Source organism: Neopelma chrysocephalum, unplaced genomic scaffold (assembly GCF_003984885.1).
Source record: "Neopelma chrysocephalum unplaced genomic scaffold, ASM398488v2 Primary Assembly neopelma1_42, whole genome shotgun sequence".
Lineage (NCBI taxonomy): Eukaryota > Metazoa > Chordata > Aves > Passeriformes > Pipridae > Neopelma > Neopelma chrysocephalum.
The window spans coordinates 5884337-5909818 of record NW_020897700.1 but is presented as its reverse complement, the minus strand read 5'-3'; the positions used below and the strand labels follow the sequence as shown (position 1 = coordinate 5909818).

Sequence of the window (25482 nt, the reverse complement as noted above, 5' to 3'; positions counted from 1 at the left end):
TAATCTGCTATGGGGTGCCACAGGAATTTATTGCCAACCATCATCTCTTTATCACATCAAATAGTCCCACCAGTTAGCATCTCTAGGCACTTTTTCACAGGTCTCTCTCTGTCTCTCTCCTCTGACCAAGTCATTAATCAAATTAGTGCTCTTTTCGTTATTTAAGCTCCAGTTCAACATGACTGAAAACCAGCATTCTAAATGTTCTTTCTGTTCAGTCATTTCTGGACATCTACAAATAACACCACTACTCTCTTAGGAAGTAGGCAGGTTTGACTGGAAATATTCACATTGTGGCAACATATCAATCTCTCAAACATCTTCACATAATCTGTGACTTAACCTCTCCCAGTAGCCATCCTCCCTGCCAGTATACTTTTGCAAGGTTTAATCATCTTCCTTGCTGTAATATCCCTTCCCCCTTGCCTTGACAAAGGCAATTAAATTCTGAATTGCACTCACATGGATTGAAGATACCGCTTTAACAATAACTCTGCTGGGCCATCGTGTTCACTATACAATCTTTTTTTTTCCTCTTTCAGAATAAACAAATAGCCATATTTGTGGGGTTTTGCATAAATCTGCTTATGTGAAAGTGTGTTTGCTTAGGAAAGAGTGTATGTGGAAAAATACCAAGGTATAACAATTGGTACAGAAGAGTACAGTTGTCATTCTGCATGTGGTTATATGAGCTCATTGAAATTGCACTAAAGAAGGGGGAAAATTAGTCAATTTTTTATTTAACTAGAAAAAATAGAAAAGTAATTAAAATAATCTAGAAAAATAACACACATATTCTCAATCACTAATATCAGGAAGGAAAAAAACCTATCTCAATTTCTTGACATATTAATAGGAATAAAGCAGTTAATGTGGTATTTTAACTCCACACAAGATGAAGCCTAATGCTTTTCTTATTATGTTATTCGCCATAAGAAAATGCTTCCAAAAATTATTGAACAGATTTGTTTTTATGAATTGTGCTAGAAACCATTAGCCAATTCTTTAATGTCCATTTAAAAATAATGGAAGGAATAAATAATTAATAAGACATACCTCTACAAAATGTAGAGGTTTATTGTAGAGGTTAGAGATAATGGCCCATGAAGGGAAGAGCGTATCAAGTAAACTACAATCAGCCTAATGGTTAAAGTGTTCAGAGTATTTTCTGTTCTCCACCAGTGCTGCTTGTAAGTAGAGGTCTGAACCTTACTTTACTGAAAAGCATATTAAAGAAAAATTACATATGTGACTAATTTAGCCCAGAAATCTGTACCAGTACTTTTTGTGAGGATATCCACAGTCTGATTGTTTTCTAAACTGCAGAGGAAATATACCAAGGATTCTTGGAATGATGTTATTTGTAGACATTACAGGTAAAATACCAGCAAAATTACACAATTGAACCCAAATTACAATCCAAAGACATTTTCAACATTTTCCGCAGGACTACTTCTAATGATTTTCTCTAGCATACTTTATCAGTATGTTGTCAAAGCAGGAAGTATACAATTTAATTCAAATAAGTCACATGAATGTGAAGTTTGTGGTAACAAAAATTAAAGAATATTCATTAGTAATATTCACTTAGAAGATAATGAAGACTCTCAGCTGTGGTGCCATACTTTTCTTCAACCAAAGTTGGCACTGGCCTGCAGAGACGTTTGCTTTGTATTAATGCAGTACTTTAAATGTAGTCTGCATAAACAAACAAAGGCGAACAGTACTTACCACTTGCCAAAAAAATTAAATGCTGTTATCAACAGTCATTACATGTCTCCACTGGCCCTCTCTCTACCGCAAAAAAAAAAAAACAACAAAAAACAAAAAACAAAAAACAAAACCATCACACCAGCAGACATCAACCTCCAGCCTGCAGAAATTTCATCTGACAGAAGTCAGTCTCCTGATGCCAGAGAATTACCCATGAACCCACTGCTGTGTACCATGAACAAATCCACAACATGGTGTTTTCCCAAACACAGCCAGGATAAGACCTATCACAAACTATAAATCCACCACAGGCCAAGCTGTTGCAGTGTTAAGAGCTGAAGCCCCTCTGTTCTGGCACCAGTTTGGTGCCCTGAAGCCCACAGCTCAGGCCATGTGCTCCCACTCCCCAACACACCAGAAATAGCAGTACCTTGGACCAGAATCTCCAACAACCAGTGCGAAAAGAACTTTAGTTGCCAATTACTGACATTGCAACTAGAACCTTCTTGGCATCTAAAGCATTTCATTCTTGAGTTAGGGCTGGAGTCAGACTTTGGTGTTTTTTGAAAGCATGGCAGGAGGAAGGAGAGGTTCTCTCATCAGCTAAACAGGTAGAGGTTAGACCTGGAGAGTCATAAGGGCAACAGTGAAGTCCCATCTGACACTTCCCAGGAAATTCCCTTTGTCACCAGGCCAGAGGCTAGCTGGGAGGAATGCCTTTCATTGCCCCTACTGAAAGTCTGTTATTCTGTACAAACTAATCCACATTCATTGGGCCAGGGAAGCAAGGCATCACTTTGCAATGCAACAATTAAGGTACCTAGCTGGGAGCAGGGACATTTGAATTTCAATCCCTGTTACAACACTGCTTTTCTAGATGATTACCATATAATATTAAAGTACATGAGCAACCATGAAGAGCCAGGAACAGAAACTGAGTTCCTTAATAACCTATTCAAACCCATCCATTACCTTGGATACCAGCAGGACACAGACTTGGCCATCCTGTGCTGCTGCATTTTTACTGTTATGGATACTCAAGTTACCTGGTACTATTTCAAATTATTTATACCTGCTGCAATCATATCTATTATTAAAGACAGACATACATCCATCTTGGGGTAGTTTTTCCCTCCAATCCCTTTAGAGGTATTTGTGGTGTCTACTCCTGACTAATCCCAAATGACAAGAAAGAAGAAAAGAATATAAAAAACCTCTGTTACTCCTTTCACACCTATTGTGATATTCACCCCTTGCTCTGGTCTCTCCAATTCTTTCCCGTGTTTTATTCTTCTTTGTTATCCTCCCCCTCATCATCCTTTTTCTTTCATTTCTCTTCCTCATTTATGTGGTTTTGCCTTTCTTCCCTCTTCTTTCTTGCTTCCTTCCCTTAATTTTCAACATTCAGTGACCTGATCCTGCAGTTTTCCTCCCTACATTTCTGAAACTCAAAATGTGTGGACCAAAAAAGCTTAGGAGGTAAAAAAGGTAGAGGAGCAAACATCATTCCCTCATTATTACCTCATTTTAAAAGAATCTAAGTCTGTGTTTTTTAAATTTTTTTCCTTGATTACTGCTGTGTGAAAGGCCTAGACAAACAACAAACCCAGGAAAAATGAAAGAGCCAGTGGAGTGGAATGGTTTCAGCGAACGCTGAATGAACTGTGATCTTTGGTGGCATAAAGATCAACACGACATGCTTTCAGCTGTAGCAATCAGTCGATACTTTCCAGACCATCCCCACAGTGACAAAGACAGAGGCATTTTTAAGTTGTAATTGAGATTAGCCTTGATACATACAGTTGGAGCTATGCCTGTGAACTTTGCTAAAAGGCTGGCTATGTAAACCATCTATCACTCAGTTTCACATGAGCAGTAATCTAATGACACCACCATATCCCTTGCTACACACGTCCAGGCACAGCAGTGGACTCACGCCAGGATGCTTCAGCTGTGCTTCTGAAGGATTTGCCTCCCAAGACCTGGAGCACCATACAGACCCTCACTAAAAACTGGCATTATTCCCTCTTGGGGTGCCCAAGTTTTGTACAATGCTCAGTCTTGTAGCCCAAAAGCACTCTTGCTCTATTCCAGCTCACTAGATTTGCAGTCATGTGCTAACTGAAAACCCATGCATAATACTACTGACTCCAGCACGCTTTGGATGAAGCCCATAGAGACAGGCAAGATTGCTTTTCAAGATGGGAATAAAATATTATGTTTGTTACTATTAAGCTAACCACAATAAAAATAAATAGTTCTCTTTCATGTGGTGACGGAACAAAGCAATCATGCTGTATTCCTTTTTTAATTATTAGGTTGAAAGAATCAGTGTCTTCCTGGCATGTTTAATTCTGAATCATATTCATCACATATATAAATAGCCAGCAACTGTATATAGTACAGAAGGGTGGACAGGAAGGTCAGGGAATTAGCTTGATGTCAAGAAAGCATTTCCTGTGGAGTCACCAAATCTGTCCTGGATACAGACTCCTACATTGGCTCACAGAGAGCCTGAAGCCTGCTGTGTCCTCGTGTACCAGACATGCCAGGTGAGCATCTCCAACTTTACTGGCATTTGGAAGTTTCTCCTCCTCGGACATCACATAAGCATAACTTACTTTTTGGGGCTTTGTAATGATGAGTAAAAGATCCTTCCTCTCTGCCTTGTGTTACAGGCAGTGCCACCACTTTAGTGCCAAAGCCCCAGCAGCTACTCTATGGGATCAGGGAGACTACTTTCTCCATCAAAATCTGAGTGGACAAATCTTGGAGGAAAGAGTTGGCTCTACTACCACAGAAAACCAGGATGTTGAGCTGGAAGTGGCTGCAAGTAATACCATGGACAGGGTGCTAAAAGGCAGAGTTAAAGTTGTGGCCAGTCACAACTAAACTCACACATTTTCTATGTGGTTTGCATTTGTAAATAATTCACATAAACACAAAGATTAGCATAAGTCTGGCATGAACAGCCTAGGCCATCAGGAAAACTAAGCCAGAGTCTCCTGGGACTTTTGTAGTAACGTGGACATTGCCTTAGCACTGCTGTGTGCCGCTTCAGTAACCTCAGACCCACGGCAGCTCTCAGCTGACTTCACAGAATCACAGACGTTGGAGGAGACCTTTGAGATTATCCAGTCCAACCGTCAACCCAGCACTGCCACTGCAACCCCTAAACTACTAAGCAGTAATACCCAGCACCAGATTCAGACAATTCTCAAACACCTCCAGGGATGGTGAGTACACCACCGCCCTGCGCATTGCAATAGAATGCAGGAACTTCGCAGGAACAAGCGAATTTTCCATTCTCCCTCGTTCGGCACGGCGGCAGTGGACATACACGGCAGGCAGCCGCCTCGCACAGCAGCCCGGGGCGGGAGGGAGCACATCCCGGCACGGCTGGCCAGGGCCCTGCCGGGGGAATGCTGCCCGGCCGGCCCGGCCGCTGCCCCGGGCGGGTGATTGAACCCCGGCTGTGCAGCACCGGGGCATCCCATGGCCCCCGCACGCCGCCCGTGAAGCCACACGCGGTTTAGGAATTGAAACGATGGTGGGCAGGTTTTGTCGCCGTCGGCTGCGAGTTTGAACCAGCGCACCTTGCCCGGCTGGAGCAAAGTCACGGCCTGCCCTGATCCGGCCGCGGGGAGGGCCCCGCGCCCCCCGGCACCGCCGACAGCCCCTAGGAGGGGCTGCCGCCGTCCCGGGCGCCGCGGCCTGATCCTCCTCCACACCGCGCAGTATTTTTAGCCGCTGACCCAGTTCCCCCGCTTGGCTCTACCTGCACCTCCCGCGCCGGCCGCCCCCCCCCAAACACAGACGCACCGCCCAGGGACAGCCCGGCCCGCGCCAGGTGAGGGGAGCGGGGCGCGGGGACCCGCGGGGCAGGTGCGACCGGGGCGCGCGGGGCGGGACGGGACGGGACGGCCCGAGGGGACGCGGGGCCGCCGGAGGGGAGCAACCCGGGCAGAGGAGCCGCGCACGCCGGCCCGGCGGCGCTGGCGAGGAGCGGGCGGGCGGGTGCGGGCGTGGCGCTGCCGGGGCCTCCGCGGGGGCGGAGGGGGGGCGGTGCCGGCGGCGAGAGCGGCCGCGGCGCAGTTTTCTTCAGCGGAGCCGAGCTACAAGTGAGGGGCAGCGTGTGCGCGTCAGCGACAGTGCGGGCTTCTTGTCCTGCAAAAATGTGAGTGTCGTCCCGCCCCCCCTCATTCCACCTCGCTCTCTCAGTGAGGGCTTCCCGGGGCGGCCGGATAACGGGGCGCGGGAGCGGAGCGGGGCTGGGGCTGGGGCTGTCCGAGCGCCGAGGTGCCCGCGGAGGAAGTGGGTCACTGCCGCCGCTCCGTCCTGCTCCAACTTACTTTCCTTCTTTCCTCTTCGTCGGTTCCCCGCCCGCCGCGCTCCCGTGTGCCTGGCGAGGTGCGGCGGAGCCGCGGCCTCGGGCGCAGCGCAGGTGAGGCTGCAGCGGGGCCCGCCCCGAGGGGCCTCTGCCCCGGGCTGGGGGGTCCGAACTTCCAGGGGCCCAAGCTGTGTGTTTAGAGTTTTCGATATTGAGAGATATGGAAATGGTATGTTGCAGGCGTGACTTTTTTATCTAGATGAACGCTGACACCGTGGTTGAAAAGCTGCTACAGCTTGCTGTCTTGCACCCCGAGTTGTTTGGTCCTGCACTAGAAGTACAAACACTCCTGAGATTTTTTTAGGAATATCTTTACTGCTTGCTCCTCCGCTCACTGCTATTTATACCACGCAAGGTTGGCAAGGAGAGGAGAGCCAGAGTTTAAAACGACGTGGAGCTTAAACTTGATACCATTGTTCCGAGGCCAAGGCGAGACTGCAAATACTTAAAATAAACCAAAAAAAATACAGCAAACGACTCTGTGAAAACACCTTACACCTGTTTTTCTACTGTATGATCAAAGCAGAGAACTGAGCATCCCCTTCTTTTGAGGGGTACGTAGGTTTTTGCTTCAGATATGGCTCTGACAGTCTGACATCAGGTCTGAGCCTCTGCTTTGGCTTTATGTTTTGTTTGAGTTATGCTTGTGATGTGATGGGCAGTACAGCTGGTTAAACCCCACACCAGGGGGCTATCTGAAAGATGAAGTCTCACACTGTGACGGATGCATGACTTTCACTCAGGCAGATAAAATAAATCGTTATTGGTCATTGCTAATAGGTCTAAGAGTAGCTATATGTAAAATATTGATAACACTAAGTCTAATTAATTGAGTGATACCTACACTGTTGAATACATATTGACGGCTAATAATTTTCTTCCTTCTTTTTCTAAATGAACTCAGTACACAGTCATACTTCTCTCTCTGAAGTGAGGAGGGGTAAGGTGTTCATTTAATGAAACTTATTTTATTTTGGAAATACAAAAGCTTTAACCTTCATTATTTATCTCACTAAGATTTTCAGAGTGGATGGTGGTGTCTAATGTGATGGATTTCCCTAGCTAGATTGCTGGATAAGGCAGGTATTAAAAGTTGTTTATTTCTTGTGACATGCACTGTGCTCTGGTGGAACTGCAGCACCGCATTGTAGCGGCTGGCTTAAGTGACTCCAGATCAGCCACTGGGGTTAACTTAGTTCTCCTAGTGCTCATTATCGTGAGTGAGCAATAGGTTGCATTTGAGCTCTGTTTTTATGGAGTGTAATTGTATGTGTGGTAACAAGACTGTATTTAAAATTCATACAGTCACTTTTAAAGTATTGCAGATTTCTGATTTCTGGCTGAGATCAGTCTGCTTCAGAACTGTGGCTAAAACAGTGATAATAATCTGATAACTCTAAGCTAAAACTTTACCTAATATCATTTTCCATCCAGGATAAACATGATTCTGTATGTCAAGATTCTGTAACTTGAAAATATTCGAACAAATGTTAAACCTGTTAAAATGGGTTTCATGATCTTTTTGAGAAATTATGATTCAGTAAATAGGAAGCCTTACTGTTGGATTCATAACTGCCCCTGATTCTCATGTGGTTTACTTAGTCTTACAGCTGAAATCAGTATCTGAGAATTGGTTAACTCTGCAAAAATGCAATGTCAAGGCCTTGACAAAGTCAAGATTTGACAGAGTAATGACACAGTAAATGCATTTGGGGCTCCTGTTTCTAACTCTTGCATTTTGCAGCTGCAAAATTTGTCTGCAACCACATACAGAAGAAGTGGGTTTCTTTTTTAGAAAGAGCCAAAAATGCCAACTATAAGTAGACTTTTTTATAATCTTGTAGGACCTAGTATTGGGCTGAGATCTAACATGTCAGATAGCTAATGATGTCAACAATCTAGCAAAATAATTACTTAGACTTATATAATAGAAACTGTGGAATGCAGATTAGCCAGCTGATAGTGTGGGACTGATTTTTGTGTATCTAAAAAATAAAAACATAGATACTTTTTATACATGTATAAACATATATATAATATATAAAAATGTGGTATATTACATATTCGTATATGATGCTAAAGTGTGCCACTGCCATATTTTGATTGATGTTGAGAGATAATTATGTGAGCAGAAGTAGCATGTGTGATGTGATCCAGCAGAAGCTGCTGAAGTGATTACTTGCCCCAAGTCCCTATATGTTTAAGTAATTTTGTTCTAATAATTTGATTTTGTGATGTATCGTGATTTCTTGTTTAATTGGGAAAATCAAGCCTTTTTAAAGTTGCCTTTATCCCATGAATTCAGAGAATTACCTGCAAGTTTGTGGAATGCTCGGTCTATGCAGTGGTTTGGAGTTAAAGCTGGACAAGTTAATGTTCTTTATTCTGCTTTACTTGATTTCATGTGGGAAGGGAAACGAGTTAGTGCTTCTTCAGTGTTTGTGGTGTGGAATTGGCTGTTGCAGTTTGTTTTAAGCAAACATTACAGTGAAAATGATAACAGCCTACTTCTGTTTAAGGGAGTACTTGCACTGTGAAGTTTATTCCTTTTCCTAATTCGTGTATGAAGATGTTTTTAGACTCAGCAGTTGCTCTAATAGAGGCATGGGAAGAGTTGTTTTCTGCATTCGTATTTTTTGTTGTTGCAGAGATTATTCCATTTGCTATACATAGGTATGCTTTATTACTTGAAGAAAAAAATCAGTGCTAGTTGGTAATTTTATTTGTTCTCCAAGTGACAAAATAGTATTAATTATGAGTTTTAGTTTTCTACTACATGGGCTTTTTTTTAGCACCAAAAACTTATGTCAGGAGTCTTCAGTGGAAAGTTTCCTTTTTCCCATTCCTAGTACCTATATTAACTTCAGTTTTATTTCATTGACTTCTCCTTCCTTTGGCTGATTTGCATTAATCTGTAATGATTCTGGTCCTTTTCTGCTTAAGTTAACCTCAAAGTGCTTTGATTAGTACTCTGTTCAGTTTTTGCATCAGGAAAAACTGAAGCTGCTGTTTGTGGATTACTGTGATGTGATCTGTGCGTCACCCACTTGTATTGACTCCTCAGTCTCTGTTCTCATTCCTCTTTAGATGGTTCCCTTATGTCTGTTATTTTGTTTGCCTTTATCATAGAATTTATTTTAGCTCTTCCAACTTTGCTAAGTTGCCAGTGTGCTCTTAGCAATCTTCAAATATTTAAAGATTTCACAACTATTTTTCTTTTTGCAATCTTAAATAATATTTAAAAAATAGAAACGAGATAATTTTTGCATTTAATATAAATGTGGATTTATGGGGTGCAATATGGAAATTAGGGAAATGCAGGGAAAATGAAACTAGTGTACTCAAGGCACTGGGAGTTGAGATGTAACTTACTTTGGGTTTTGATGAACTGGTCCTACTGCAGACCCCGTTGAATGTGCGTTCAGTGGTTGACTGCTCAGAATGACAATTGTCATCCGCTGTACAACTCCCAGAGGCGGGTGAAACAATCAGAATATGTGTGGTGTGGCACTTTATTCTAAGGCTGATATTCCTAGTATTTCTAATACCTTTTCCTGGATACTCTATACTGTGTCTAACAGGAAAAAATAAGAAAACCTGTCTTCCAGAGTCAGTTTCCCTGCTGTGTTTGCTCTATTCGTGTCAGGGAAGGAGGTGGACAAGTCTTTTTCAAGCAAAAACAGAGCCATTGAAGGAGGAATTGTCATTACTATGTTTTTTACCCTGATCTCCTGTCAATGTATGAGGTCTCTATAGTGTGTTCTAGACTCGTTGGTTTAGTTGGATGGCATTAGCTGACACCAGTGAGGTCTGGATGGAGTGATCTGTGAAATGGTGCCCCTTTTTTCTTTGCGAGATCAGCTCTAAATCTATGCAGCTGGCCAGAAAAGAAATTTTCATCACTGTGCTCCTGAACGAGGGTGATTGTACTTTTGGATGAGTGTGAGTGTTCAGTGCTGTGAGTGTTACAGACTGCTGCTTGTATCTCTTCATCTCCTGTTGGAGTTGTAGCTGAGGCTGCTGGAGAGAGGTGCTGACTTATCATGTCTCTAGTGTTGCATTGCCGCAGACTGAATAATCTTGACCGAAGAATTTTAAGAATAGGAAGATTTTGCTGCACCAGCATTCCAAGAGGGTTTGAGAACTAAGGATCTGTATGCCATTGGGCAGTATGAGCACATTGTGGTAAAGAGTATGGGCTGGTGGAAAACTGCCCTCAAACAAGAAAGACTGTGAACTTGTCCATCCGCTAAGGTTTGTGTGCCCCTTCTCCTAATTAACATGATGTACCTTTCTTATTATACTTGGTGTTTTACTTATGTGCTCCTAGTGAGTCAAGTGTGATTACTCTTACTTGAGGAAACTAAAGGTAAGATAGTTGGAGTATTTCAAGACCATGGTGTGAGACCATTTTTAAACTGGAGGTATAAATGGAAGGTGCTGCTATGCTGGCTTATGCATAGTGCACATCCTGTTAATGCCTAGTCCTCAAGAGTCATCAGTTCTTGGAAAAATTCTGAGTTACTTGCTCTTAGTATCTGATTTAAGTGTTTTAGTGGTAGTGAAATATTTCTTTGGCTGTGATTACTAGAGATATTTGAAATACTAATTGACTTTAAAAGGAAAGTCAGGAAGTGCTTGCATAATACTTTCCACAAGTTGGTATTTTTCTGTAAATTAAAGCATTTTTTTATTTGGCTGGGAAGTACCTTTGGAGGTCACTCTTTCCAACTTCCAAATGGAAGTAGGACTACTGCCTGTGCTAGATCAGGTCAGTCATGGCAGGGTCCAACTGAGTCTTGCAAATCTCTGTGGATGAAGGTTCTGTAACCTGCTTTGGATGCCCTAGCAAATAACTTTGTTCAAAGAAACAACTTGAACTGGGATGGCTGATGAGCCATTTTCAGGATTATAGGCAAGGGATGTTACAGAAGTCAGTTGGCAATTGTACCTGGTTTTGGTACTGACCTCCTTCAGATTAAACAGAGGCCTGCAAGGAAGTTGGTCTAAAGTAAGCTGTTAGTGGCCTTGCCTCTGAAGTTACACCAATCAGATGGTTCATTCTGTCGCTCTGCAGGGCCCTAACTCTTTATTGCAGCTCTGAGTTGCAAGACTGTAGTTCTGCCTGTAGGTGCTGGGCAGTTCTTTGACTGTTGGCTCCTCTGCAAGAAATTCTCACGCGCTTCACTTTGAGCCTGTCATTTCATCCAGCTGAAGTTTTGCTGTGCCAAATGTCCTTAGAATTGCTTTCAGCTTGGGGGGAAAGAAATAATCTCCAAGTTTTCTGGGAGAAATTAGCAGGAAACTTAATGGTTTTAGTGGTATATTGGTAAACGGTGAAAAATTAGACTGCTTTGTGGATATAAGTACAAATAGTTTGATAAATAATTATCCTGCAGAGAAGTGGCATATGTGTGTAAAACTGGGTGTCTGTGTCTTTGCAAACTTTATCTAGAGTTTCTGGAGTTGTGGTAACCTGTATGATGCAGTGGTCAATATGGCTTTCAGTCTGTTAAGCAAAAGGTGGTTGTTACTTGTAAACTGGATGGCCAGTTTTAGAGAAGTATAAAGGATTGTTTGATGGGAAGTTGTCAAAATATATTTTCTACTTTAGATTGGTTTGTTGGTTATTTTCCTCTCCTGCTTATTTTATTGGTTTTGGTGTATTTCTGTGTTATTTAGTGTCGCTTTTCTGTAGCAGCAGTATAACATACTGGTGGTTTTCTCATGCTTGTCTTGGCCCTTAAGTTGCTCAGTTAAAAAACAGCTTATGGCAAACTCATTGACCATGAACATTTGGAAGTAAGTGGGGTAGGTGTTCAATTTGGGAGATGCTGATCGATAAACAAAACCAATATGCAGTATGTATCCCAATGTTAGGATTATTTCTATCAACATTAATTCACCGTGGAAATTATGAATCAACATAAAACTTTCTGTAGTAGTATCAGGATGCCGTCCTCTTGAATCTTTGTGATATTCTTTTGGGAAAACTGAAGAATAACTTGAAATTTGGTTTGAAAGGTTTCTAACGCTCCTCTCTGCCTCAGGTAGTGCTGTTTGAACTGTCATGTCATCTGCAATGATGTCACTTGAAGATCAAACTATTCTTTTGATGGAGTTTTACCTGTCCCAAAGCATGAACTTTCCTGACATCTTCATTACTAGGCTTTAAATACTTGTTAAACCTTCTGCTGATTTGCACCAGTTCTGTTCATACTTATATTGTGCTCTTTGGGATTAGCAACCCCAAAAGTCAAAGTTTTCAGAAAACACAGCTTTTAATGAGTCCTCTTCTATCATTTAAACCAGTGTATAACTTTTTCAGAAACTGGAGAATTAAATGTGATAAAATATGAACTGTTGCATCTGGATTTGTTGCCCAGATTTGTCTGAAAGCTGACTTGTGTTGGTGAAGGAGCTGATAATTAAACACACTAAAGCTCAAATAAACCCAAAACCCACTGAGATGAAAGGACCAGTTGTTTGAACAACTAATTCTTGCAGCAAGGTGTATGCAGTATTAGGGTTTTCACTCTGTGGAATGTGAAAACAAACTTCTGTTAATGATCTTCTGTCTTAATGCCTGGGAGTATGCATTATGCACAGCATTGGACTGAAATAGTGAACTTGGTCAGCTGGTCTAAGAAATTTGCAATGAAATTATTCTCTCTTACTGTTTTTTATCACAGAGATCTAATCTGACTCATTAGACAATCTTCTGCTCTTCTGCAGAGATTGGACAACTGTGCTGGGAGTGCTTGTGAAAACCTTATCTATCTTTAATGCCATGTACAGTTCTCCGTGTATGGCTCAGTGCAATTTTCTACAAGTGATTCTGTCCTGGGTTTTTTTGTTGGTTTTTGTTTGTTTGTTTGCTTGTTTTGTAAAAACACCTGTTGAAACTAGGTGGTGCTTTGTCCATCATTGTATGTGAGCTTTGTGATTCCCTCTGAGAGGCTTGACAGCTTTTGGTTTTGCAAAAGTGCTGGTGTTCAGACCAGTACTGAATTATTGTACGTCTCTTTTTCACTCCCCCCTCCTTTCTGGTTATTGCTTTGGGAAGAAGAAAAAGAAGAAAAGAAATGCTTATATTGAACTACTCTTTTCCACTTTCTGACATCAGTCATTCAGTCCTGTGTGTACTGATTCCTGGGTGAGGCTTTTAATGGTCTTATGGCTTCTTTTTTGACACTGACTGTCTGAGCAGGTGAAAATTTTTACATTGATGCTGTCTCCACTGTGTCCATCTCGAATTGAATACAGCTTACCTTTGATACTGCTGGTTGATGGCTCTGTGGTGCCATTTCTGGATGTACTTGCCTCACAGTTCTTGGCACTGTAAGCAGGCTCTGTCTGTTGCAGCGCACTCTCATCTCCTTTGTGCACTGGTTATTGCTTTTCTACCATCAGTCGTCAAGGATCTTACAACCATTACTCTGTGGCTGACTTATCTAATCTTGGGAAGCCTATTGATTGCTGTTCTGCTGTTGCAATGCTACCTAATTGCATGGCTTGTCTACCAGTTTCCCCTCTGCAAGACACCCTCCGTGCTGACTTGACTGTTTTATTGCATTGTGGATACCTAGGAGATATCTACAGAATTCACAGAAATTTGGTGTTCCTTGGTGCTAGTACTATTTTAACAACTCCCTGTTTCACATATGCTCTCTATCAGATATTTGTAATTGGGCAGCCTATATGGTGCTGTATTGTCTCAGTTATACTTCAGATGTAAGTTCCCAGGAACTAAACTCTGCTGCAGGTTTCCATTAAGGAGAATTTTATTTTGTATACTTGATTTGCTCTTCATTTAGTGATACAAGCCAAACTTACAGAACTTTACTCTTACTCTTTTATCTTTCAAGCAGTGTGGAACATGAACTGTTTTTATTGTCTGTGAAATCTCATCCTTTTCAGGTCTCTATTACCAGTAGCTGCCATCAGCAGCATGAACGTACTGAAAGAAAATCTGTTGGTATGATTCATAGTTCATGTGTTATCACATAACATGTGGCTCAATTTAATGAATTTGTTGCCAGAATTGTCTGTCTGAAAAGTCTTCTTATCCCACATAGTAGGTTATTTATCATGCACTTTTTTTGATGCAGTGAGAGTAATTTTATTCGACGCTGAGTTTCAGGTAATCAAATTTTTTTCAAGTTTGTATCTACAGGTGGATTGCTAGAGTTGTTCCTTTGCAAGCTTTCCCTAAATGAAAGGAGTTTCTCACAGATATTTTGGTCTGTTTGTGTCTTTACCTGTCTCTCAGTATGAAAGTGTCTCGAAACGACAGGTGTTCCCTGTAGTGCATCTGTGTTTCTTCTGCTTGGTTTCGTTCTCATAAACAGTTCATAGGACCTCTTCAGTAATGATGACACTTGAGTATTATGGAACTGAAATGTCTGGGTGTTGTCTCCTGCTGTAGTATTATAATCAACCAGAGCCTTGATGCCAGGAGATTATAATGGCTGGTTCTGCAGTCAGCATAGGTTGGTGGCCTTGGGCTGCTGGATGCCTTTAGGTGTTTGTGCTCTCGGTATCTGCCTGGAAGGATGGCAGAGGCTTGCCAAGCAGTTAGGAAGCTCACTTGAGCCTGCTTGAATCTGTAGTAGCAATATGAGTGTTCTTGCTCTGCACCAACTCATCTAATGAATAGCTTCTTCTGATACTTATTTGGAGTTGTGCAGAGGACTGCTTCACCCGAGGATTCTTTGTTCTTTGTAGTTCCTTGATATTCTAATAGTAAGTAGTATAAACCTTGTGAGCTTGGCAGTTTTCTCAGGAGATTATAAAGGCTTTTGGTCATCCACTTCATTATGTATAGTGCTCGTGGTAAAACTTTGCTACTACCTTGTTGCACAAACACACAGATCAAGATACCTGAGTAGTTTCTGTATGTGGTTAGGACTCACCATTGCCTTTTTTTTCCTCACCCTGAACCTGTTTGCATTTGTGTGCTGTGGATTTCATGTAATAAAATGTCCTGCAGCTCAGCAAACGGGCTCCGAAGTCAAATTCCATAAAGCCAGTCCTCTGTGTCACAAATTTCTCATAGGTTTCATAATAGTTGCATTGGGCATAACTCGTTTTTATTCGTGCATCTCTGCTTTAATAATGCTACATCTCAACACTTAATAAATCTGGTTCCAAATTTCACCCAGCTTGAGCTGGTAGTTCATTTAATAGCTTAATTGCAAGGTGATAATTGAATAGCAGCTGTCAGTTTCCTAGATGAGGAGGCTGTATCATTAGACCTTCTGAAGTCTTGCTAAAAGCTGCCTCTACTGATGTGTTGCAGCTTTAGCTATTACTTTAACAAGAAAGGTATTGAGCATGTTTTTTGTGGTGGTTGTATTGGACTAGTAGCTTCCCTGCTTGCCCAGTAGACTGTTGGCCAAGTACTTCAAGCACAAGGCAGTGATGCATGGCATATTAGCTGGGGTCTCTGGATGTTTCTCCATGTGTGGCTTTTTCCTGCCGTCCTAGCCTATTGGAGAACAGTACTGTAGTTCTTCCCCTCTGTGTCTGGCTATCTTCATTGCAGTGTCTCCTGTAAGCTAAATTTTTGGTGTCCCATAGGTCACACCACTGTTGTGCCAGTGGGTAAGCCGCACTGTACACCGATGTGTAGTCACAAAGAAGTACTGTGGAGCCTTGAGAAGAGTGACTGTAATGTGTCCAAAACTGAGAAGAGTTGAAGGTGAGGAATTGCAGTGGTTAGAGCAGCCCTTCTAGCAGAACACTTGACATCTCAGTGGTATAGCTTGGCATGTGGGCATGCCTCCAGCTTTACCCTCCTGTGGGGTACCCTGTTGGTAAGGTGTCACCTAAATATAGTAAGCCTGTGCAGCGGGATGTTTTTTCCTCTGCAATGGGCTATTTTCAGTGCAAAGTAAGCCAGAAAGCTTTGTCTTCTACAAGGTCACTCCATCACAGGTTTTCAGGTATTTCACGTTTAGCTTTCTTACTGAAGGCTGTGTAGAAACTGGGTGATGGACTTTGGGATCAGTATTTCTGTTCTCTAATCTGTAATGGGATGCATATAATTGATAAAAGAAGTCTGGTTCTGTAGAGGTCATTCCATAGTATCTACATAGGTTATATTTAGTGCTTGTTTCTGTCTGATTGGTGTCAGAGTAAAGCTAGTGTTACAAACTGCTTGCTTATTTATAAACGCATAGAGAATGCCAGTTTCCTGTAGAGGGGCAGCCTAGAATTTTGTTCTTAAAAAAATTGTAGGAAAAAAGTTTTCTAGGAAAAAAAAATCGGTTGCAATGTGTTCTTGATGCCTGTTTTTTTTTGCCAAGCAATGGCTTCATATAAAAGTAGGTTTGTGGTTGTCAAATGTAGGTACAGCTAGATGTGGTAGAGAAGTAAGTTTCTCAGTCTCCAGGACTATTCATGTTCTGCAGGTAGGAGAAGGTGGGTAACAAAACAGTTAAAAAGTGGTGGGCTGGCTCCTTCCCTGCACCTATTTGGATGAACTTTCTCCCCCACCACCCAAAAAAAAAATCACAAATGCAGTATTCCTGTCTATCCCATTTCATATTTACTTGTGAGTGAACAATTGCAACACTGTGCAAAGGGGCAGGTCCTTGGATCTCTTAAATGTTAATAACCTGTCAGTGTATGTGTTTTGTTTTCTGTTTTTATTTTAGGAAGTCTAAAATGAGAAATTAATCTTATTTTCTGCCTCAGAATAACATTGAATAACTGGATAATCATACAATCTCTCAAGAGTAAGTGTAGCAACCCTGTGATTTAATTCAGCTTTTAGTTGACTCCTGTTTGTTTTTTAAATGTGAGCTCGATGTTGTGGTTTTGGGGTTTTTTTGTGGGTTTGGTTGTTTTGGTTTTTTTTCTGTTTTTAAGCCCTTGCACTATATTTTTTTTTTCATTGTCACAGAAATTTGTAAAGTTTGCCTTATTTTGAGTTCTAGCTGTCAATGTAGAAAACTGGTTACTACTGTTTGGTAGTTGGGTCTTGACATAGAATAACCAAAGCAAAACTTGCCTATGAAGTCTTACAAACTTTTTGACTTTACTAATGCAAAACAGTTGCATTTTTAAACACAAGATGAACCTGTAGTGTCAGAAGGGGAAAATGTCAAATAATGTGCGTCTGTCCACACTTGCGAAGTCGGTCATTTAAATGATTTTGAGTACTGTAGTATCTTTTCCATGCTCTTCAGCTCTTCCAGAAATCACTCTCAAAAAGAGGCAAAGTGGCCTTTGTACTCAGTGATACTTGCTGGAGAAAAATTTAATCTGTGTGGACTAACGGCTGCCTTTCTACAAAACAGTGACTTTAAGGTTAATGTTTAAATATTTAAATGGATTTGGCATGTTGCCATTGAAGTAGAACAGAATGTGCTTAAGCCTGAAACTCAAACTGTTCCCTGGGTAGCCAAAAAAATGTTACTCAATAGTGCAGTGATCTGGTAACTTTAAAGATTATAATTTAAGGCTAATTCTGAACAGGGGTATCCTAAAGCAGGACTATCTATCTGATGTTTTCTATTTAGTTGAGGGGAAATTTTATGGATGGTATTGGATCTTTTTACGGAACTTTTTAGGCTGAATAGTAGCACTCATCTGTGGGTTAAAGTCCAGTATAAACAAGCTGGTGTAGACTCTTGTAAAATATAGTCCTAAAAGATACTGATCAGCATGAAGGAATTTTAAACTTGTTGAAAACTGGGTAACTTTCTAAACGCAGATGACTTTATTTTTAGTTCTCTTCGTTTGGGTTGGAACACAAGGGTTAGGCAAAGGTTTGATGCTTGTAAAGCTCAAGTTTAATTTGGGAGTCTCAGTACTAACAACTTGAAATGGAAAAAGTTAAAGAAGAAAGCGAAGAGCAATTGCACTTGATGTTCTTCACATCTCCAGTGCTCTGTACCTTAATCCAGAGGATTGGGTTGGCAGTGTCTGGAACAGAGATGGGAGCTCCAAGGAGCACCCTGGGACCGTGTCTCTAATCCAGTCTGATTCTGACCCTCAGTTTACCAAGAACTTTGCTAAAAGCATCCTGGTCAGTGGAGTACTTCTGCCTCTTGTGCCAGATGGTGCAAACCCAGGTTTTCTGCCAAGTATCCAAGGATTTTTTTATTTTTTTCACATGCTACATTGGTAACTGCATGCTCTCTGAAGTTGAGAGAATGAAGCAGTGTACAAGGCATGCTGAAGTAAGCCTGGCTGTACAGGGGAGACAATTTTCCTTCCTCGTCTTGGTTTGTTACATGAACCTCATGTTCAAGTTAAAAAAGTATGTGAATTTTTCAAGATGTGTAGATGGTGAAATGTCACGCTTTAGAACTCTTAATGAAAATAATTGTAAATCCCGTAACTCCAAGTCTATGAAAGAAGTATTTCAGGTTGCAACAACTTCCCAGACAAACTAGTACTTTGCTTAACTCTGATTAAGTTGTGTGGTATTTGTATTTCAGCGCAGAAGTGAAATTCTCTGGCACAGTGTTAGTTATTTATTTGCTTGAGCTCATTTTTGCATATCCTAAAGAAAGGAATGATACTGCCAATAGCCAGCACAGAATTAATGCGTCACATACTATGATGCAATTTATGTGGCCCAAATGGATGGTGCCCAAATAAATGGTTACAAAATCTGTACAGTTGCCTCCTGTCGGCAACATGACTGCTACAACTCTAAAGCTGGTATGAAATACTTACTCTTTTATATCATCTGTGTCAGTAGTTGGATTCAAAATTTTATGGTAATTTAATGTATTTAGTGATCTCCTTATAAATGAAAAAAATCTTCTACTTAGATAGGGTCATTTCATGAAGGGAGGACAGGCAGACTGCTTTTGCTTGACCAGCCTCTTCCTGCTGGTTCAGAGGTAAAGGGAAGATAAAACCAAAGAAAAGTTTACTTTTCAGTGCTTTATATGTGGATAATAAAAGGATGATCTGCGTTTCATCTGAGAAATAAGACATTAAATACCTTGGCTGGAAGGAGCTTTTAAGATAAAAGTTTTTAAAATCTTTCTTATGAAGAATAAGGCTCTTTTCTACCCCTTGCGTGTTAAATTACAAGAAGGAGAACAATGTGTTCAGACTGTCAGCTCAACTCTCAGGAGCTTACAGTGATCTGTGCCTGGTGCTGCCACGTGTAGTCAGCTTGCTCCAGCAGCACTCTTTAGCATCCTTAGTCCAGGGAAAATACTCTAGCAGTCAAAGTGGTAGGCAAGCACTTTGAACAGTCTGTTCAGGGAAGCATGCAGATTTAATCAGTTTATGAAATCTGAATATCTTCAAACAGAAGATAAATTTGCATCTGTTCTGTTCTGAAGGGGAGAGGAGAAGGAGGGAAGGTGATTGGTAATCACGTATTTTACAGGGAGGTATTTGGGGCTGTATTTAAATGGAGTGGAAAGCCTCCTAATCTCCATGAGGGAGATTATGAGCAAAATGGGGAGTAGTGAAGTAGAGACATTAGTTCACAGTTAGTATTGACTAACATTAAAGAGCAGCTTTTCAGACATCCCTAAGGTCATGACCAATGACCCAGGAGAATCAGGTAACGATGAGGTGATGGCAGGCTTGGCACAGCAGGGCAGGAATGGCCGGTGCATGCAAACTTCAGCTGCTGGTGTTTTTATTTTGAGGGTGCTGGTAGCACGTTTGTTAGATGGCTCTGTGGTTAATGTATCCTGCCTTGTCCTATGCGCCAGCTGAGCATGTATGGCCAGTCTTCGCCAACGAAGATTTTGGGAAAGGTCTTTTACCTTTCAAGCCTGCGCAATGGATTTTTTAGGTGAGACAACAGCAGGGTTTATCACCCAGTAATTCTGAATGCAGAATGCCTGCGGTCCTGAGGGTGAATTTCTTCAAACTGAGTATCCTCCTAGTCAGTGGATATATACTTATTGCTTTACTTCCTTCTGATTTCTGTGTGTTTGTTTGTTTGTAGGTTTGGGTGGGAGTTGCTGTTTTTTGTTTGGTTGGTTTTTTGTTTTTTTTTTTTTCTGAGAGATCATAGAATCATGGAATGGCCTGGGTTGGGAGGGATCTTAAAGGTCATCTAGTTCCAACCCCCCTACCACAGGCGGGGATACCTTCCGTTAGACCAGGTTGCTCAAAGCCCCATCCAACCTGGTTTTGAACACTTCCAAGGATGGGGCATCCATGGCTTCTCTGGGCAACCTGTTCCAGTGCCTCACCACCCTCACAATAAAGAATTTCTTCCTAATATTTAATCTAAACCTACTCTCTTTCAATCTGTAATCATTCCCCCTTGTCCTGTTACTACATGCTCTTGTAAATAGTCTCCATCTTTCTGGTAGGCTCCCTTCAGGTCATGAAGGGCTGCAATTTGGTCACCCTGAAGCCTTTTCTTTTCCAGGCTGAATAATCGCAGTTCTCTTAGCCTCCATGATTATAGCCTGCAGATAGCTATGATGGCTTGATGATTATGGCCTGCAGATAGCAGTTCCTATTCTGCAGGTGCTCAGCTCTCTGCTTTTCTCTTAAGTTTCTGGTGCAGTGTTTTTCTAATGGTAAGCACAGTGAACCAGGAGCCAGTATTTAAGGCCTTGAGATAGGATTTCAGTGACAAACTGTGCAGTGCCAAAGTGTTGGCTCTTCCAGTGTCGTGTTCTTCCACTGATAACTCTATGGAGTTGTATGCTGTGTGTCAGATGGAGTTCAAAGCCTATTGCCGTCCACTTAAATTTTGCAGGACAGAAAGAAACTTGGATTTGCCAAAATAGTTTGTTTGATACCTTAAAAGAACTTTATTGCTACAAAGCTCATATGTAGAGGTTGTCATCTCGGAGCATGGGATAGCTGAAAGGGTTGTTTCCTCTTCTGAGAGCAGTCATGTTATTTCATGTACCATCTGTCGGTAAATGATGTCTTGGTAGTGTAGAAGTTGTCACATATTTCTGTCGGAAAAAAGAATGAGTTGATACTCTATGCCTTCTTTTAAGGATGATGCACTATGAATTCTCATTTATAATTAGAGATAACTGCATAATTTCTTGTAATACTTCTGTATCACCAACTGGATGCACATTATGCATTGGATACCTTAGATTCACAACTTCTTTTTTTCCCGAAATATTAGAGAGTTGTATTTTAAAAAAAATAAATCTTTAATTTTTGATCTCTTTAAGAGATTTCAAGTTGGTTTCATTTCTTATAGCTTGAATATCCAGTCATTGAATTAAATAAATTAAATGAATGCAGAGAAAGTTCTCTTTCTTGTTCAAAAAGAGAAATTATTCTGAAATGTTTAACTGGTCAAGTCTAAGTTTGTGTACCCAAAGGTAGTGGTTTCTCTGTGTTTAAAACACTGTCAGTGAGCAGATACCACTCAAATGGCTTAATTTAAATGATGAACATGTTTCAGTGAAGTTTAATATAGCTATGATAATTTCTCATTTAAATTGACTTTGTTAAAATGTATTTGTTTATATTTATTGCAATTCTTTTATACCCTGAGGAAAAAAATATTTTCAGAGGGTTAAAGGAATGTTAACACTGTTTCACATAACTAGTGTATTCTAGCTTTCCCTTTTTTTTCTTCCCACTTTTCCTGTAATGCTGAATTAATTTAGAAGCCTACAGTAAATAGGTGTAGCAGCAAATTATACTCTTCTAGGTTAATTCCATGATGTGGTTAAATTAAATGAGTAAAGGAAAGTTTCTGGTTCAATTTTTTGGAGGCACAATATTAATCTTTTCTTGCCTGTAGCAGACAGGAGTTAAGAGACTGCGGTTTATGTCACTTAGAAAAGGTGAGGGAGAACTGTTAGTTCCATAGGGCAAAAGGGAATAATTGTTTGTTGCGTTGCAATATGACTTTTCCAAACAATTATTTCCTCGGGTTGTCTGAATGTAGGCTAAGATTAAATTTGGCCAAGCCACTCTGCAGACTTTTCAGTATAAAACTCTCTTCTAGGATAGCTGTTTGTGGTAATTTGTGATGCACAGGTGGGGGACAGTGATGGTGGGGGAAACCATTCTCAGTGACCTGGAACACAGGGGCAGTGTTTTGCCATCCCAGTGCCTGTGCTCTCTGAACATCCAGCTCCTTGTGGAGCCCTGTGCGGGGGCAGCACAGGTGGCAGTGGGCTGCAATAACTTGTGGGCACGGCAACTGCTGTGGAGTAAGTTTGTTACCTGACTCCGTATTTGAGCTGTGGTAGCCCACAGCTTTAAGAAAATAGCAGTTTGTGTTTTTCAAGTCTTATGAGTTCCTCAGTTACAGAAGGGGTAGTTGGTTAAGTCCATCCTTCTCTTACTTCAGACCTGGCCTGGCAAACCTGTTGCTTCTTTTGTTGAACAGAGGCTTTGTCCCTCACTATGAAAAAGATCTGGAGCGTTACAGAAAATACCTCTTTGCAAATATCATTTGTCAAATCTGTGGAGTCCTTGTCAAACCTGCTCTCTGGATGTGTTGCTAGCATGCAGGGAGCTTTTGATGCAGTGCTGGCAGAGACTCTAAGGAAAATTCCTCAGCCTGAGCCTCTTATTGCTGCGTGGCTGAACTGATCTTTGAAAGTTGAAATCTCGTGAGACAAGTCTCTATAGTCTGGCTTCTATGTTTTTGTTTTGTTTTATTTTTTCCCTTAATATCTCACTGATTGCTTGTGCTCTGATGTATGCTACCGAGGAGAGCTTTTGCTGTCTAGTCTGACTCAGCCTCGACTTGTTTCTTTTAAAAGGCTTATGCTTTGACTGTAGTAAGTAGTTTGTGGTGTGTGTCTTTCCACCATGTTCTAGTGTAAGCTACTGTTGAACTCCAAATAACTATCCCCGTTTATTACTCAAAGTTGTTGATACCATAAATACAGAAGCATACTGTTATTATATGTGGTGCTTACAGTTTATTCTTGGCTACTTAGAGGATAAGACTATTTGTATTTTCTGTTTGCTTAAATGTGGTTCAAAGTAAAACTTCTATTCGCAAAAATTACATAGAAGGTGCTAATGTTTGTGAGAGATGTTTGGTGACTTGTATCAAATGATAAGCATGTACTGTCATTGACTTGGTGTTCCTTGGTGTTTTAAGTTTTACAGCTAAAACAGAAGCATTAGTGGCTTTCACAGTTAATGCTCAAAACATGCCGGGCTGGGAGACAAATGACAAAAAAAACCCCTTCACGTAGTTTCCATATGTTGCTGACACATTATTTTTTGGGAGGCTGGTTGATGTGTTGGCAAAACTAGTATAATGTGCCATTTTCTGTTAAGAGTTAAGAATAATCAAGTTCCAGTTCTTGAAATGGAGAGTTGGGGATGATAACAGGCCTCTACTTAGTGGGTTTTTTGATATTCTCAATATTTGATCTTTTGCATGCCTTTGCGTGCTAAGGCACTGCTTTTCTGTCTGTTGCTATCTTTGGCTAAACTAAAATACTAAAACTGGGAACTGCCAGTATTTGATTTCGAAATTAAAAGGAAAGCTCAAAGTTTTAGAGGTGATAAAGGAAATGTAATTTTCTTCTCTTTATGGAAGGGGGGGAAACCTATACGTAGAATGGGGAAAAAAAGAGGAAATTAATATTGCAAAATATATTTAAGCAAATACAGTTACTGGCTTGAATGCATTATTAAATTATTATAAGTACTTGGTCTGTAAGCAGCATTAATTTAACCTTCAAACAAGCATCCAGTGCTCAAGGATAGGGTTCAACATCAGGGGCAAGTAAATCAGTGATTGTAAAAACAACATAGTTCAAGTGATAGTGTGGCTGCCTCTTGCTACCATTCTCCCTTGGTGATTCAGGGATTTGGGGCAAGCAAACAAGTAGCCACAGCTTCACCTTACTTTTAGCTCTACTGTGATCATTTCAGGGAGAAAAGTAAAAAAAAAAAAAAAAAAAAAAAAAAATAGTATGCAGAAGGAAAGTCTGGATGCAGCAGTCAGACCTGCATATGGGTCTCTGTTAGATAAAAGTAGTAATTATTTCTAAAGAAATCGCAGAAGTAGCTTTTGAAGGATTGGAGTGCAGTTATAATAAATTTTTGATACTGTTTCTTAGGTTATCTAACAACTGTTTAAGAATAGTATCTATTTTCAGCATCCCATATTCTAACCCTGAAATAGTAGAAGAGGAATTAGTTTTATGCCTGTATTTCTAAACCTCACATCTTCACCTGTGGCTTTCTGTTATCACAGAATAGGACTGATAACAATGCTTTCCCAAAAAGCTTAAAATTTTTCTTAATAAAATATCTTTATCTTATTGACACTGAAAGGTGAGGAGTGCATGGAAGGAAGCATGTGCAAGTAAGGAATAGTGTCTAATAAACAGTAAGACTGGAGGCTGATGGTTGGTGTCAGGTGTCCTGCCCAGCCAGGCAGGTTTCGCCCATAACATAGTGGGCTAACATCTCTAGCCAGAAGGTCTGGAAAAGTGCATTAAGCTGAATCTGCCTAAATGTTGAACGAAATTGCTGTGGGATCTGACCTACACCCCTGTCTGTGAGTGGGCACAGATACATTTTTCAAACTGAAAAGGGGAAACCATTCTCACAGCTGACTAATGTGCTGCATTTCATTACTCTCCTAAACTGATCCCTTCTGCAGCAGATGGAATGAAGTGCAGGCTGTGGAGACAGCAGTGGGGTCCGCTAACTGTCTTTCCCATACTATGATCTGAGGGAGCATGGGATCTGAAATGATTGCATAGTACCAGTTGCTGGCCAGGAATGGGCTTTGATCCGTGGGGGGATGAGACTGTGACAACACATTCATGTGCTTCAAAAGCAAATGTGCCCACCTGTGTCTTGCAAGTGAGGCTTCCTAACTTTCAGCTTTCAACTCAACTCTCTGATTTACCTGTGAGGGTTTAGTTAGTGAAAACAGGTGATCTGTGTTTGCATCAGTACAGTGAGTGAGTTTTGTTCTGTGTAAGAAGATGCTGTTGCCACTTAACCAATATCAGAGGAAGAAACTAGTGACTGGTATTTCTCTGTATATATTCTTTCTAAATAAGCGTGACAGTACTGGCATCTTGTTTCTTTCTGAATATGGTAGAGTATTAAGCAGAAAGTGATCTTGTGACTCTCATGCAATGCTTAATATTCCCACACCCCCCAAGTCAGTAATCTAAAAGCCATCTTTGCTGTTCGGCTCTGAGTGGGGACTCTTATTCAGATACCCTTTTACAGGAGGGGTCTGTATTTTTCTTCCCATGTTGACTAAAACTTGTGTTTTTTCCCAGGCATCTAGGAATGTGTGAACTTGTGCAGAAAATGTGGCAGCCTGTAGTCAGGAGGGTCTGGTACTGGGGTGTCCCTCTGTCCTGATGATGACATAGTCCTTGTAGTTGTTGCTGTTCAAGTGAATGTGCAATTGTGATTGCTGCAGCTGCATCTCCTTAGTTGTTGAATCTGCTTAGGTG

At 41.1% G+C, this 25482-nt stretch overlaps 1 protein-coding gene across 4 annotated transcripts in view; it reads left to right on the top strand.

Moving 5' to 3' along the window:
• Nucleotides 1–5494: 5494 nt before the first annotated feature.
• Nucleotides 5495–25482, top strand: part of MTUS1 (microtubule associated scaffold protein 1) — a 131925-nt gene continuing 111937 nt past the window's right edge. For 2 of the 4 annotated variants that reach the window (XM_027676514.1, XM_027676510.1), the window contains exon 1: nucleotides 5784–5890. The gene's annotated coding sequence lies outside the window, so the exon portion shown is untranslated. Of the gene's footprint in view, nucleotides 5564–5783; nucleotides 5891–7120; nucleotides 7187–25482 lie in introns of those variants that run through there. The other 2 variants (XM_027676511.1, XM_027676513.1) reach the window with 2 other exon arrangements.